The sequence below is a fragment of the Rhinopithecus bieti genome, unplaced genomic scaffold (genome assembly GCF_001698545.2).
Source record: "Rhinopithecus bieti isolate Rb0 unplaced genomic scaffold, ASM169854v2 scaffold_13577, whole genome shotgun sequence".
Classification (NCBI taxonomy): Eukaryota; Metazoa; Chordata; class Mammalia; order Primates; family Cercopithecidae; genus Rhinopithecus; species Rhinopithecus bieti.
The window spans coordinates 1,604,327-1,621,516 of record NW_016807867.1 but is presented as its reverse complement, the minus strand read 5'-3'; the positions used below and the strand labels follow the sequence as shown (position 1 = coordinate 1,621,516).

Genomic DNA, 17,190 nt, shown 5'->3' with positions numbered 1-17,190 from the left:
TGTGCAGGCCTTCGTGCCTTCTATTTCTGTGGTACGTGGGGTTTTTTTTGCTTATTTGAGGATGTACTGATATGACCTACATAATCGAGGTGTTCATAGGAGCTGTAAATAAATGAGGCATTATTGTAGGAAGATTTTATTTGTAAGTAAAACTGCTATGGCCTGGTGGCTCATGCCTGTAATCCCAGCACTTTGGGAGGCTGAAGGGGGGGTGGATCACCTGAGGTCAGGAGTTCGAGACCAGCCTGGCTAACATGGTGAAACCCCGTTTCTACTAAAAATACAAAAAATGAGCCGGGTGTGGTGGTATGCGCCTGTAATCCCAGCTACTCGGGAGGCTAAGGCAGGATGATCTGTTGAACCCGGGAGGCCGAGGTTGCAGTGAGCCACGATTGGGCCATTGCACTCCAGCTTGGGCAACAAGAGCGAAACTCTGTCTCAACAAAACAAAAAACAAACAAAATAACTGCTTATGCTGTTGAGAAAATTGCAGTATATAAAATACTTTGTAAAGTTTGTGGTTGATCTACTGAAGCAAAACCTAGATACTGTTTTTCGGGTGGTTTTCTTGGAAACGGTATAACAGAATGTGAGTGCTGGGTCTTTCTTAGCCTGGTCTGAACGTTCCATTCAAAATGCCAGAAACTGGTTTCTGAAATTATATTTGTTTCTGTAGTTTTCCTTGCTAGAGGATGCCCTCCTCATTTTGTGTACTATCGAGCTTCCTTGATGTTAGTCATACCAATTTTTCCAAGGTAAGAACTGCCCATTTAAAGTTAGTATAAGCTCACTTATCAAGTGTTTTATACATATTTCATGTTAAATCTCCTGACTGTTGAAGAGCTGTGACCCAACTGTATGCCTGGAATGAGAGTGGTGCCGGCCAGGCACGGTGGCTCATGCCTGTAATCCCAGCACTTTGGGAGGCTGAGGCAGGTGGATCGCCCGAGGTTAGGAGTTCGAGACCAATCGGACCAACATGGTGAAACCTTGTCTCTACTGAAAATGCAAAAAATTAGCCGGGCGTGGTGGCAGGCACCTGTAATCCCAGCTACTTGGGAGGCTGATTGAGGAGAATCAGTTGAACCCAGGAGGCAGAGATTGCAGTGAGCCGAGATTGCACCATTGCCCTCCAGCCTGGGCAACAGAGTGAGACTCCATCTCAAGAGAAAAAAAAAAGAGAGTGGGATTAATTTTGTGGTATAATGGAAAGATTCAGACCCTACATTGGAACTGTCTGAAGGGTTGGAATTCTGTACTGCTTCTTTGGACCGGACACTGCTATCTTTGAAGAGAAATCATGTGTTCATATGGACTTACAGCTCTACAAAGTCACGATCTCTTCCATTCATTTAATTTCCTGTGCTGTCGGGCAGTCCTGTAGTCATTTTGTGACCCTGCTACCTTTTGTTTCCTAATGTTCTTAACAGCTCTTTTGGGCCTGCACCCCTCTCTGGCCCTCTGTCTCTGTAGTCCTCTCAGATCTCTTTCCACTCTGAGCAGAATTCCTTTGTTAAACATGAGGAAGTCACTGTAGATGGCTCCACTCCCTACCACTCTTCACTCCAGTTTTATCTGCATCTGCTCTTACCCTTTCTTCTTGCCTTTTGCTGGAGGCATCTGTCTCCTTACATTCTGCTTCTCTGGGGACCTTGCTTCAAAAAATAGCTCCTCTCTTTGGAATTCTCTACCCTCTTATTTATAGCTTTTGTCTATCTCTCTGCATCCTTTTCCAATTCCAATTTTGAAAATATGATACTTTCTGTTTCTACTTCTTAATTTTCAGCAAGTCCACCGAAACTGTTCTTGCCAGTATTTCCTTACTGTTAAACCAGAGGACATTTAAAATTGTCTTGCTTGTCCTCTGAAGGGCCTGGCATGTGACTACTTCCTGTTTTTTGGAATTCCGCTGTGGCTTCCACAGTGCCACCTCTTTTGGCTTCTCCTTCCTCAGTAGCAGCTCCCTTTCAGTCACCTTTTGTTTTCTTTTGAGATGGAGTCTTACTCTATTGCCCAGGCTGGAGTGCAGTGGCGCCATCTTGGCTCACTACAACTTCAGCCTCCCAGGTTCAAGTGATTCTCCCGCCTCAGCCTCCTGAGTAGCTGGGATTATAGGGGCATGCCACCACACCCAGCCAATTTTTTATATTTTAGTAGAGATGGGGTTTCACCATGGTGAATCACGCTGGTCTCAAACTCCTGACCCGAAGTGATACACCCGCCTTGGCCTCCCAAAGTGCTATGATTACAGGCATGAGCCACCACGCCTGGCCTCAGTCACCTTCCAAAGCATTTTCATCTGCCTATGTATTAAATGTTAGTTAGGTTTCTGTGAGTGACCTTCTTACTCTTCACATTCTCCCTGGATGATCTCACCTACTCCTTTAACTAGAATTTCCTGAGGACTCAGATGTCTCCACTTCAGACTTCTCCTGAGTTGTGATCTAGTAGATCCAGCTGCCTTTTGAACATTTACATATGCTTACATCAGAAGCATTTCAAAACCAATGTGTCTTAAACTGGGTTATGCATTCAACTCATAGACTTGCGCCACCCATTCAGTAATTCAGGCCAGGATCAAGGGAACTGGCTTCGGTTCATCCTCTTTCTTCCTCCCTATCTTGATTCAAGTTCTGTCAATTTTTTTTTTTTTTTTAAGAAGGAGTCTTGATCTATTGCCCAGGCTAGAGTGCAGTGGCACAATCTTGGCTCACTGCAACCCCTGCCTTCTGGGTTTCAGCAATTCTCCTGCCTCAGCCCCCCTAGTAGCTGGGATTACAGGCACACACCACCACACCCAGCTAATTTTTGTATTTTAGTAGAGACAGGGTTTCACCATGTTGGCCAGGCTAGTCTAGAACTCTGGACCTCAAGCGATCTGCCTGTCTCAGCCTCTCAATGTGCTGGGATTATAGGTGTGAGCCACCGCACCCGGCCCAATGTGATCTTTCTATGTCTTGGTTGCCTATCTCCCTTTGCTCTGTCTTCCCCGACTCCAGCATACTGTTCCCCATTGCTGTTCTGTGAGATAAATTCTCAAGGCTGCTGTGTTACATGACTGTAACCATTTCCTCATCCAGGCTCCACCCTTCAAAGCTAGGTGAGGTGTCCCTGCTGCTCCATGAGTTTCTGGCTGTCATAGCATTTATCACATTGTGTCATTATATATTCACAAACTGGAGCTCCCTAAGGAAGCAACTGTATCTTAGTTATTTTTGTAGCATGGTACTTGGCATGTGGTAGATGGTGAATAAATATTCGAATGAATGAATAATGAATGTACAAAGGAAAAGATTCAGGCTTTGGGATCAGACCAATCTGGATCTAAACTCTGTTACCTCAACCTTGAACAAACGAATATATGTTTAGGAATTCTGTTTCCACATCTGAAATTGAGCACATATATGTGTTATTTTATGTGAGGTGCTTCAGTACAGTACCCGACACATTTAGGGCCCATGTAGATTGCCTTTTAAAACAAGAAGGTAATTAGTTGTTCATTGTTTTGCTACCTAGCACTACTTTTATAAACTGAGTTTATTCTCTAATTTTCAGGGCCTAGGGAGAGATTCTGTAGCAGGAACTCCTCTTTCCATATGTGATTTTTCCAAATACAGTAACTTATTATTTCGAGTGAGAAAAGAAAAAGAAATAAACTGTCTTTTTAAAGATGCCATCAGGCTAGGCGTTGTGGCTCACGCCTGTTATCCCAGCACTTTGGGAGGCCGGGGCAGGTGGATCACTTGATGCCAGGAGTTGGAGACCAGCATGACCAGCATAGCAAACGCCCTGTCTCTACTAAAAATACAAAAAATTAGCTGGGCGTGGTGACACAGGCCTGTAATCCCAGCTACTCAGGAAGCTGAGGCATGAGAATCACTTGAACCCAGGAGGTGCAGGTTGCAGTGAGCTGAGATTGTGCCACTGCACTCCAGCCTGGGCGACAGAGGAAGACTCTGTCGCCAAAATAAATAAAAAAATTAAATAAATAAATAAATAAATAAATAACAAATGAAAACACAGATGCCATGAAACCTCACTGAGAGCTGACATTCATTCCCAATTTTCCCGGCATGGCCTGGAATGGTCTTTAACACATTCTAGGTCTGTAGTGCAATTACAGCTACCACCGATTACAATGGGACTTAAAGTACCTAGGATCTTGTGCAAGAAATATTTAATTTTGTTCATTTTTACTCTGAACTCACTAAAGTATGAGGACAGATTTATATACTTTAGTAAGGTGAAAGGTTTGAAACATGTTGAAACAAAAAGATTTTTTTCCCTCCATCAGAGTGTTAAAGTTAACCATAAATTCCATTAACCCGAACATCCCACTTAAGTGTGGTATTTGGGTGGTGGTGTTTCCTGTCCTCTGAACCTTTGCCCTTCAAGCCTAGCTGGAATAATTTTACCTAAGTAGATTTCACGGTAGTAGGATTAATACCGTTGTTTTTCTTGTTGCTCAGTGTCCCAACTAGGGTATAAACAATAAATATGTGAAGACTGCCTTTCAGTCTTGGTTTTGGAACCGTAAACGCGAACGCATCAGCATAAACCTGAGTAAGTGACAGGCAGGACTGGAGAGAAGATTCCTTTGCTTTCCAGTTTCCCGAGGGGCGGGCTGGCAAAAAAAGAAAAAAGAAAAAAAAAAGTTGCCAGGGCCGGTGTCTCCAGGAGAGGGCCGAGCGCACAGCCGCTCTAGGACCTCACAGGCGCCTCGGCGCGGCGCTCACGCAGAGCCCAAGGAGCAGTCCCCGACCTCTCCTCGGGACCGTGCCAGGCTTCCACGCCGTCCTCGGACCATACCTGCGCCTCCGGCCCGCCAGCGCACGTTGGAAGGGGAGTGAGCTGCCTGGACGCGGCCGCAGCGCCGCAAGAAGCCGCCCGCCGCAGTGCCTTGCGCCGCCCCCCGCGCAACTCCCTGCGAGCCCCGGAGGGCGTGGTGTCTGCGGCCGAGCCAGCGGCGGCCGAGGGGGTGGCTCGGACCTCCGCAGCCCGGGCGGGCGCGGGCGGGCGCGGCGCGGGAGTCCTGGGCCGCTGGCGGGCAACGCCTCTGCGCGACTTCGCTGGAGAAGGCGGGTGCTGCTGCCCGGCCGGAGCCAGGGGCGGGCTGCGAGAAGGTGACTTAGGGAGACCTTGCGGGCCGCCCTGGGTCGCGCCTCCCGGATCGGCTCGGCTCGGCTCGGCTCGACTGGAGGGGAGGAGGAGGAGCAGGCCGGGCGCATTCGTGCTGGAGCTTGCGAGGAGCGCAGGGTGGAGCGCGCCAGCCGGGGTCCTCGGATCTGGCCCAGGTAGGTGGGTGTATTTGCAGCTCGGTGGCTTTGTGGGGCAGCCTGGGGCCACGGAGGACGCCGGGGGAGGGAGCGGGGAGGGCGGCCAGACTTGATCCAGGGATGTGAGTAGATCCAAGAATAGTTGGACGTGTGTGTGCAGAGTGGGGTGCAGCCGCGGGCGCGTGGGGAGGGGTGCCCCAGCCGGGAGACCCTGTTCTTCCCAGTGCGGGTCTCCCTGCCGTGGGGATCCTGCAGGAAGAGCCCCTGGGGAAAAAGCCCGTGGACTGATGTGTTTTTCAGCTGAATATTGGTATTAGGTCAAGAAGGGCTGGAGTGGGAGGAGTAAGACAGTGAAAGACATTATTGTCCTAAATAACCTTCCAAGTTAGTGATTTTTCGCATGGCTCTGCTCGGGCTGACATTGAGATGAACTTACCATCCGCTGCTCAGAGGCCGCTGAAATTCCAAGAATACGAGAAGTGCATGAGCGGATTAAGGAGAGAAAGGGAAATTCTATTTGTGTTAGGGAATGGGGAGGTGGCTTTTAACTTTAATGTTTTGATTAAGGATTTTTGATTACTCATAGGCTTTCTTTGTAGCCTAAACCAGTGGGGAATCACGTTTCCTAGCGTTCAGAGCATGTGGCTAGTTGTTTTGTGCTTTCTGTTGTGCTGGATTTTTCTGGGTTTGGAGAGAGGGTAAGGAGAGGAAGATGCCAGGGAAGAGCTTAGTACAGCTTTTCTGAGTTATTAAGGCTATTAAAAGTTTCTTAATTTTAATTAGGTTCAAAGACTGAATTAAGGCATTGCTTAGCAGGAATCTTTTTTGAGGGAGAAAAATGCTTGAAATGTGTGTTGGTGGAATAATGTGTAGGCTGGAATACGGGGCGAGGTGGGGGATGTCTAAATGTAAACTTTCTTTCCATTTTGAGGACACACCGAAGTTAATCTCCCCTCCAAGTCAAATTTGATTTTTAGCCCCTAAGCTGATGTCTTTGGCAAGGTAACTCAATTTCTGTTTAGTGGATATTGAATCTGAGCGTAAGACCAGGGAGCTATTTCAGCCTCTGTCCCAGTGCTACTTTTGCCAGACTGGAGTTTTAAAGGAACTTGGATCAGCCTGAATATAGTTTCTGGACTCTAGTCTCCCCTCTTTAGAAACCCTTTAAAGGTTAAATTTAGGAGATTGTATTGACAGTGAAAGTGACTCATATAATTTCTTTGCCCCCAGTTGTGAGCCCTGCATAATGCGGGGGAAGTAAAAAAGCCTGTTAGATGTTCCATATTAAAGCAAAGTTCTTACTAATATTCAAGGTAGTTTATAAATAGTATGAGCATGTTTAAATATTGTGCATAACTGAGAAAATATTTATGCAACATCATAATCTAAGCTCCATGTACAGTTTTTGACATTTATCATTTACATTCTTTATAAAAAGGTTAGCTAAACTTACTACTTCTGGCACTCAAATATATGACTGTTTATTAGCTTTCTGAGGATTATAAGAAATATTTTAATTCCTCTAAAAAATAGAAATTTAGAATTGTTAGTCAGTCCACATTATTCAACATATATTCCTAAAATTTTCAGTTTATTTTATATATAGTCCAGAGATAACAGCTGTAAATTAATTTTGGAAGCAGCTAGGACATAAGTTATAAATAAAATGAAGTTTATGTAAACTGAAGCTGGATTTCATTGTGATAACTTTTGGGGAATTTCTGAACAAAATGCATAAGAGTGTGTGTGTGTGTGTGTGTGTGTGTGTGTGTGTGTGTGTGTGTTAGGCTTGTTATGCTTGATGTGACTCAGGATCTATCCTGATAAGTTTTTGTATCTCACAATGGTACCAAGACTGTAATCTGCATGTGACTGTATTTGTCTTATTCCGTACCATGTTCCTAATATAGAATGCAGTGCCTGGCTTGTATGCTGATGAATTTTGCATAAGTTATATAGGCAGACATAATTTTCCTTTCATTTTAACTTCAGAGTCTTAAGGGTGTAACCCCTATACGTTTTTATAATGGTCCATTGAAAATTTGATGTCTGTTACTTTCTGTGACCTTTTTTTGAGTCATTTGATAAATATTTATAGATTGTTTACCTTATAAGAGACTGCTAGACCAGTCTGTCTTCGTAAAACTAGGTGACTAAAATCTGTTTAGTCATCTGACTTATACGGGCATCAGGTGATGAAATAAATTCTTACAGAAGGTGCAACATACCCCGAAACAATAGAAGAGGGTAAATTTTAGCAAATCATTCATTAAGACTGGAACGAGGGGAAAGAATAAAGTCCAGTCTAAAAGGTAGAAGCAGGGTCCTTTTGAAGGACTTTGTAAGGTGCTTACAGAGTTGGAAACTTATCTTGGGCAGTTAGTCACTGAAAGATTTTAATCAGATTTAATGAGATTTGCTCCTTATGAGAAGGATTAGAGAGGAACACAGGCCTACAAACAGGACGACCAGGTGTAGGAACTCAGGAGAGATAATCAGGGACTGAACCAAGTTAGTGACTGTGGAGAAGGAAAGGGGGCTGCAGAGCAGGAATGCTTCAGAAACAAACAACATGAATAGGAGCTGGTACTGCAGGGAATGTGGGGAATGAAGGTGGAACCGTAGGTGACACCCAGGTTTATGGCACAAGTCACACTGTATAGAAGGTGATTAAGGTAGGGAATTGAGGGAATGTGGAAAGATGAGTTGCCTTTTGGACATGCTAATATTCAAGTAAGGTTGTCCTTAGGTGTCTGATAAAAATTTGGGAATCATTAACATTGGGAGTCACCTAAATAAACATGGTCATTGAGGTCAAAGGAATGAATAATATCACCTAGGAGAAGGCACTTGAACAAGTTTGAAATCAAAAGATTGCATACTGATACTTAAAACACAAGTGAAAGAAAGAGAGCCAGTGGAGATGACTGAGAAAAGGTGGCCAGAGAGGCAGGAGGAACTCTAGAACAGGGGAGGTCAAGGGAGACAAGCCACCCAGAGAACAGGTAAGAGCTGAAGCATGTCCATTGTATTTGGTAGCCAGGTGGTCGTTGGAATCTTTTTTTTTTTTATTATTCTAAAAAAACCAAGACCAAAAAAAAAAAGGGATACATGTGCAGAACGTGCAGATTTGTTATATAGGTGTATGTGTGACTTGGTGGCTGGTCATTGAAATCTTTGATGACAGAAGTTTTAGAAGCTTCATATAGGGCCAGGTGCAGTGGCTCACACATGTAATCCCAGCACTTTGGGCGGCTGAAGCAGGTGGATCCCCTGAGCACAGGAATTTGAGACCAGCCTTGGCAGCATAGCGAAACCCCGTCTCTCCCAAAAAAATATAAAAAATTAGCTGGGTATGGTGGTGTGCACCTGTGGTCCCGGCTACTTGGGAGGCTGAGATAGGAGGATGACTTGGACCTGGGAAGGGGAGGTTGCAGTGAGCTGAGATTGCACCACTGCATTCCAACCTGAGTGACGGAGTGAGACCCTGTCTCAAAAATAAAAAATAAACAAAAAAAAAAACAAAGGAAGCTTGACATAAGGAGCCAGATTGCAGTGTGCAAAGGAGTAAATGTGAGGGAGGTAAGGAAACAAATAATGAAGATAGACTTTGTAGACATTCATAATCTGTGGATGATTGTAATTTTATTCCTTTTTTTCGGTTCTTATACCTTTCATTTCTTTTTGTAATTCTTAATTTATTGGCTAGGGCCTTCAGGGCAATGTTGCATAGAAGCTGAGATGGTAGGAATTCATATTCATCCTTGATTAAAAAAAAAACCAAAAAGGCATACCTCTAACTTCTAATGATTCACTGTTAAGAATGGTATTTAACAAATACCATTTACCAGATTTAAAGAGTTTCCTTTCATATATTGTTGAAAATTTTTTTTTATCATTAAAGGATGTTGAGTTTTATCAGATGTTCTTTGGTGTCTATTAAAAGGGTGGTATGGTTTTTTAAATTTGCTAAGCTGGTAAATGATATATTTGGACTTTTTCCAGTGCCAAGCCAGCCATCCTTGTATACTTGGAATAAACCTAATTTGGTTATGATGTATTATCTTTAACATTCTTCTCAATTTGGTTTCCTCTGGATTTTAGTAGCTATTTTAGTATATATGTTTATAAGTAAGATTGACCTGTAATTTTTTTTTCTGTCCTCATCAGGGTTTAATATATACTGACATCATAAAGTGAATTTAGGAGTATTCCCTCTTTTGCTGTTTTGTATAAAATTGAAATGATCTGTTCCTTGAAGATTTAGAAATTTCTTATGAAACCACCTTATCTTTCTAAAGTTTTTTTTTTTAAACTACTAACTACATATATTTAATGTTTCTAGGATTATTTTAGTTTTCTGTTTCTTTTTGGGTCAGTTTTGACAAGCTGTGTATTTTAGGAATTCTTTACTTTTAAGTTTTGAAATGTATTATAAAGATATTCATAGTTTTCTTTCTTTTTTTTTAACTTAGGTTGGGTCTGTAATATATATCTTTCTTAAACTTTTTCCATTTTCTTTTTTCTAATACTGACTTGGATGTCACCAAAGAAATTTCTTTTCAAATGAATCTCAGCCCCTCCCTATAAGTCTCATTAAAGCTTTTTTTGATTACTTTTCAATGAATGGTCTTCAGTTTCTTATCTATTGCATCTTTTTTATAATTAAATTTTACAATTATCTATGTCAGTGTAAGTTTTATTTTTTTCTTTAGAACGATTTATTATCCTCTGTCTTTTGAATGTGGATAATTCAAAATTTTTCCTTTCTGGATTTCTAGTTGTATATTTTGTAGTTCTAGTATTTTGTAATTTCGTGAATGTATCACTGTTAGCTTTAGCCGTTGGTTTGTTTTTTAGACTCTAATAATGTATTTTTGTAGCCTCCATCTTTACCGCCTGAAGAGCGCTTATGAATGGAGTCTAGGTAGTATACCTCTAACATTTAAAACACCTAAAATGTACAGAAGGTTTGGACGGCTTCCAAGTTTCTTCTGTGAACCACCTCGTCCTGTTTCCACTGCTTGGCATTTCTGTTTCTTTTGCTCACCTACTGACCTACTGCTCACCTTCTTCCTCTTTTTCCCTCGTACTTTCTTTTCTATTCTTGAGTGGTAGAAGAATGACCCTCCTTCCTTTGTTTCCTTTTCCACCTTTTTCCTTTCTCCCTTGTTTTCTCTCTCCTACACTTTGAGGATTTTTCCGCCGTCTGCTCAACATATTCATTTCCCCCTTTCCTTCTTCTCAGAACCTTGACCCCAACACCAAAGAGGAATAAGCCAGGATAACCTGTGTCTGGTTTTCTTTAGATGCTCAAAGGTTCACCGTTGTTTACCTCATGATCTATGGTCTTCTTTATGCAGACCAGCTGAAGACAGAGCCAGGGAGAGTGTGGGGAAAGCCCCAGGCTCAGGTTTCACTAACAGGGACCCTTTTCTTGCTCTTTGACTCTGGGCAACTTACTCCAAGGCTCACGTTCTTTTGTGTAACACGGAGTCGTTAACACAGACCCTTTCTTTCTACATCACAGGTTGCTGTGACATTCAGATGCAATAAGGGGAAACCCGTCAGTTTCCATGTTTTATTCTGACGAAAATATCTTAAAAGGAACTTGTGCACAAGTTAGGGACAGAAAGGGAGCAAAACTGATTTGTGGTATGGTGTGCCGGATGAGAGAAACCCCGATGGGAAGCAGTCGGTGGTGATGGGAATAACAAGAAGCTCAGTGGTTGCGCTCAGTGGTGGAGAGAGATGCAGGGGAGTGGTTGCGCTCAGTGGTGGAGAGAGATGCAGGGGAGTGGTTGCGCTCAGTGGTGGAGAGAGATGCAGGGGAGATGTCTTTTCCCTGGGAGAGGGGAGCTCATAACCGCCCAGGCTGCAGACACGGACACACTGTTACACACAGTGGCAGGGGATATGCTATGCTCCGGTGACAACATGCTACATGCTATGCTGTGGTGGCATCGCTTGTTCTTTTGCTTACTTATTTGCTACATTCAGGACACTGGACTTTTTTGAGTTTACTTGAGAAATCAGCCCTCAGTTATAATAATGTTTTCTGTGAGGGATTTTTTTTGTTGTTGTTTTTCTGGGTTCTGAACAGCTGGATTAGAAATGATTTGTGAGTATAATTGTTAGAAAATTTCTTTTTCGTTTTCTTTTTTTTCTTTTTTCTTTTTTTTTTTAAGATGGAGTATCACTCTGTCACCCAGGCTGGAGTACACTGACATGATCTCAGCTCACATAGACCTCCACCTCCTGGGTTCAAGCGATTCTCCTGCCGCAGCCTCCCAAGTAGCTGAGACTACTGACATGCACCACCATGTCCAGCTAATTTTTGTATTTTTAGTAGAGATGGGGTTTCACCATGTTGGCCAGGCTGGTGACGAACTCTGGACCACAGGTGATCCATCCACCTCGGCCTCCCAAAGTGCTGGGATTACAGGTGTGAACCACCGTGCCCAGCCAAAATTTCTTACTTGTGTTAGAAATTATTTAATTTTGAATATTTTATTTATTTTTATTAGTAATGTTAAGGATTAGTTGTTTAAAATCCGAAAGTCACAGAATCAGTCTTGGATTGTAGAACATCTGGTCTGGTGGTCTTCAGTGGTTTTATTGGCACTGGAGGCAGATGTGGGTGCCAGTATAGAAGACCAATGAAAGTAAAAGCACCTGTTCATCCACTGCAGCACCTCCATAGAACAGTTTGAAAGGGATCTGCTCTTTATTTTACAGCAGAGGCTAGGGCCAGGAGGGAAGAGTGTCATTTACTTGCCGAAGCTTATGTAGCTAGGAGCGGACAAGACTTAGAGCTCAATATAGGATTCTGCCTCCAAATTTAATGCCGAAGAACAGCCCAACTCTATCATACACGTCTAGAACTGGGAAAATTCTTCAGACAGCCCAAGCGGATGTGGCCATCTATATAAGCTGCTTTCTCAGTTTGACCAAAGGGTGCACATTTAGAAATAAGATAAGCAGATGGCCAAGAGTATTGAAATGTCTTCCGATTTTGTACAGAATACCTGTGTTCCAGGTTCTCAACGGGAAATTGCTGTCCATCTTTTTGTGAAGATTTTGCTTGGTAGAAGTCGCATTTTGGGAAAATATAGAAGTAGTCTATTTCTTAAGATTCCTTATCTTAATGTTAAATTGGACTGTCAGAATGCTATAGCCTGGACTAGGTTTTCTTGATTTTTCAGAAAAATGGCCCTCACTGAATTGTGAATTGGAGTTTTACCCTCAATTTTTGTTGAAGGGCATTTCAAAAAATATTAGCCTTAATGACATGATTATTTTGCCCTCTAATACTCTTATTCCCCTTTATATAATCCTGGATGAGAAATAGAGCTAAGGGCAAAGAGGGAGTTTGTTTTCTCTAAGGAACAGTTGGTGGGTTTTTTTTGCTGGTGGACAATTAAAAGGGCATAATTGATTGTATTTCTCTTTCTGTTTTGGCCTTAAGAGAATTCAAAGCCTGATTTGTGGTTCATCCACAGTTTCTGTGTAGCCTTCATCACTGGTAGGTCCTGCGTCAGTCCCTATTGGGAACTGTATTGTATTTTCATAGTCTCACAGTTTGGCAATCACTAGATGACAACATTCTCTTATGAATTAATTGAATATGGTTGTGTCCCAGGGTACATTCACATATGCTGATTACATTTTGGGATTTTTTTTCTACAAGTAGTATTAAGTAAATAGTTGTTAAAATGTTAGGAATAGGCCGGACGTGGTGGCTCATGCCTGTAATCCCAGCACTTTGGGAGGCAGAGGTGGGTGGATAGCTTGAGGTCAGGAGTTCGAGACCAGCCTGGCCAACATGGTGAAATTTTTTGCTACTAAAAATACAAAAAAATTAGCCGGGTGCAGTGACGCGCGCCTGTAATCTCAGCTACTTGGGAGGCTGAGACAGGAGAATTGCTTGAACCCGGGAGGTGGAGGTTGCAGTGAGCCGAGGTCGCGCCACTGCACTCCAGCCTCAGCGACAGAATGTGACTCCGTTTCAAAAAAAATGTTGGGAATATATTTTTACCTTATGCTATGGTTTTATTTTATGTCAAGAATATATACATTTTGATAGTGACTTTGTTATAGATAATGTCAAGGACCCAAGTAAAAATACATGGCAAATATTGCAATGGGAGTGTTTTGGGGTTTTCCTGGTGCGTTAATGTGAGTCATCCTAACTATATATTTTAGTCCAATATTTGGAGGAAAAAGTTTTAATTTTTTCTGTTTTTGGTAAAATATACATATGGTTTACCATCGTAACTGTTTTTAAGTGTGTTGTTCAGTGGCAAACCTCACAAGATTGTGGGTGGGGAGGATCATATGAACTAGTACAGCACATAGTTAGCACAGCACCTGGTGTAAAGTAAACATACATACTGACAAACCTTGGGAAGCACTGCTTTCACATATTTGCAGTGTTTTCTTCAGATAGACATATAACCTCCTAAGTTGTGATTCCAGCACTTTTAAATTTTTTACCTCAGTTTGAGAACCGTGAAAACTCTTGTCAAAACAGAATAAAATATCAAAATTCTAAAAAAGCAAAGTGATTGTCTTTCTGGGCTTAACAATGTTTACCATAGACAGGAAGCTATTTTCAGAGACAGAGCTGAAGGCATGTAAAAAGCGGAGCTGGAAATCATGAAATAAACGTGCAGTGGAATAGTCCTTCGTAAAAAGGAAAGAACTGCTTTTAGTTGCAACAACGTGGATGAACCTGAGGAACATTATAGTAGTAAAAAAAGCCAGAAACAAAAGAGTACACATCCTGCATAATTCCATTTATCTGAAGTTCAAAAACAGACCTAAACCGTGGTTATTGAAGTCAGAGCAGTGGTTGCCTGGGCAGGGGGTGGAGAGAAGGGGGAGAGTGACCATGAAAGGGACACATGAGAACTTGGAGGAGAGAGGTAATGGAAATGTCCTGTATCTTGATGTGGTGCTAGTTACATGGCATATATATTTGTAAAAGCTTACTGAATCATACACTTAAAGGTATTGTGTATAATTCAAATAAAGTTTATTTAAACAATTAGTTGCTATGATGTTACTTCTGTTACATATAACTGTTTCTGGTTCTTTTCATCAGCAAAACTATCAATTGCAGAGCTCCTGAATAACTTCTGAAAACAAGATTTGTTTAGATTATGATTAAACTTCCCTGCTTTCAAACATGATTATTTACCTCTGGTGGCATATCTAAAAAAAAAAAAACAACAACAACTCTTTATTTTGAGGATATGCAAAATATACAAATCTGTGGCGAGTGATTATGTAAGAGTAAACTATTTTTAGGTTGAAGCTTTGCAACCATAATGAGACAGGAGTGTGCTTAAATTCTCAGATTGGGCTCCCATACCAGACGTCTGAGAAAGTCATATGTTCTGCAGTGTTTAAGAGGACCTTGCAAACATCGTTTTACATCTGATGCATTGCCAATCTGATGCAAAATTTGGTGATGCAACTATCAGTTCCTAAGTAGGCATATTTTAAAATATTTTGCTAATTATAGAATTATGAGATGTATATGGAAGATATACAGGAGTATACAGAAAGCTATTTTAGAGCTTATAGAGAAGAATATGAAAACCAAGTCCCAGGAACCACCAGCAGGATTTTGGTGTGTCTTAGCTTATTCATATGAGTGTGCAAACACAAATACAATGCACATTGCTGTTTAATATCTTACATCATTTTCAGTAATATCAAGTGAGTATTTTGCTTTGAAAAACACCTATTCTTTGAATTTTTTTTTTTTTTTACATTTTTTGAGACAAGGTCTTGCTCTATCTCTCAGGCTGGAGTGCAGTGGCATGATCTCGGCTCACTGCAGAGATCTCAGCTCACTGCAGCCTCAACTTCCCTGGGTCAAGTGTTTGTCCCAACTCAGCCTTCCTCATAGCTGACCACAGGCATGCGCCACCATACCCAGCTCATTTTTGTATTTTTTGTAGAGACAGGGTTTTGCCCTGTTGCCCAGGCTGGTCTCAAACTCCTGGGCTCAAGTAATCTGCCCGTCCCAGTCTCCCAGAGTGCTGGGATCACAGGTGTGAACCATCGTGTCCAGCCCAAAAATGTTTTTAGGGCTGCATATGAAATGTAGTATTGTTTTAACTTCCATTGTCAATATATGATTGGTCTTTTTACTATGCCCTTCCTATTGCTAAATGCTATCATTTTTTATAGCTTTATTGAGGTATAATTGATGTACAATAAACTCCATGTATTTAAACTGTTACTGAATGAGTTTTGACATGTGCTTGCCCTAAAGAAACTGTCACCACAATCAAGATAAGGAATACTTCTATTCCTTCCAAAGGTTCCTGCTGCCTCTTTGTAATACCCTTTATTCTTTCTTCCACCCCTGTCCACAAGCAAGTATTGATCAGCTTTTTATCACTAGACATTGGCAGGAATTTTCTAAAATTTTATAGTAATGGAATCATATTGTATGTAGTTTTGGGGGTGGGCTCTGGCTTAACTCAGCATGGTTATTTTTAGGTTCATCCATGTTGAATATATCAATAGTTAACTCCTTTTTATTGCTAAATAATATTCCATTTTTTGGCTGTACCACAGTTTATCCATTCATGTGTTGATGGATATTTAGGTTGTTTCCAGTTTGGGGGTATTACAAATAAAGCTATGTATATTTGTATATACAAGTATTTGTGTGGACATAAGCTTTTATTTTTCTTACGTAAATACCTAGTAGATTGGCCAGGTCATATAATAAATGCATATTTGCCTTTTTTTTTTTTTAGTTCTTTTAAACTTTGGGAAAAAATGAGATAGAATTCACATAACATAAAATTTGCTCTTTTGAGCATACAATTCAGTGAATGGCATTAGTACATTCACAGTGTGCATTTGTCACCTCTGTCTTCTTCCAAAACATTTTCATCATTCCAAAAGGAACCCTGTACCCATTAAACACTCCCTGTCCATCTGGTACGCCATCCCCAGTCCCTGAAAACCACGAATCTGCTGCTTCTCTATGGATTTGCCCGTTTTGAACTTTTCATGTAAATGGAATTATACAGTATGTGAGCTTCTGTGTCTGGCTTTCTGCCTTAGCCTGATGTTTTCCAGGGTCATGCGCATTGTAGCATGTGTAAGCACTTTGCCTTTGATAGCTAAGAAGTATGGTATGTATATATCACGTTGTATCTGTACATCATTTATGGGCATTTGGGCTGTTTCTACCTTTTGACTGTTGCAAATAGTATTGCTGTGAATGTTTTTGCAAGTATTTGCGCATTTGTATTCAATTCTTTTGGGTATACACCTAAGAGTAGGATTCCTGGGTTATATGGTGGTTCTATGTTTAACATTTTAAAGAGCCACCATACTATTTTCCACAGTGGCTGACATTTTACATTCCCATCAGCAATATGCAAAGTCCTACTTTCCCCACATTCTTGTGAACACTTATTTTCTTTTTTAAAAATTGTAGCCATTTTAGTAGGTGTGAAGTGGTATCTCATTGTAATTATGATTTGCATTCACCTGTTGAACTCATCTTTTCACGTGCTTACTGGCTGTGTTTTTTGGAGAAATGTCTGAGTCCTTTGCCCATTTTTAATTGGATTGTTTGTCATCTTATCGCCAAGCGTAGAGTTCTTTACGTAATTGTGTATATATTCTAGATACTAGACCCTTGTTAGATATATGATTTGCAAATACTTCCTTCCATTTCTTAGGTTGTCTTTTTACTTTGTTGATAGTGTTCCTTTATGCATCAAAGTTTTAAATTTTTGTTGTTTGTGCTTTTGGTGGTTTTTTTTTTTTTTTTTTTAACTAAACTGAAATTTCTCTAAATTACTTTTATCTAAAAGTCATATCAGAATAGTCTGTGGTGCTTTATAAAAACATTCCATGTATCAGTGTATTACCA

At 41.3% G+C, this 17,190-nt stretch overlaps 1 protein-coding gene across 3 annotated transcripts in view; it reads left to right on the top strand.

The window, feature by feature from the left end:
* Nucleotides 1-17,190, top strand: part of OSBPL1A (oxysterol binding protein like 1A) — a 240,516-nt gene that overhangs the window by 122,699 nt on the left and 100,627 nt on the right. The window contains exon 1 of one of the 3 annotated variants that reach the window (XM_017884013.1): nt 4,659-5,294. The exons of the other annotated variants lie outside the window; for them this stretch is intronic. The gene's annotated coding sequence lies outside the window, so the exon portion shown is untranslated. Of the gene's footprint in view, nt 1-4,658; nt 5,295-17,190 lie in introns of those variants that run through there. 3 annotated transcript variants of the gene reach the window in all.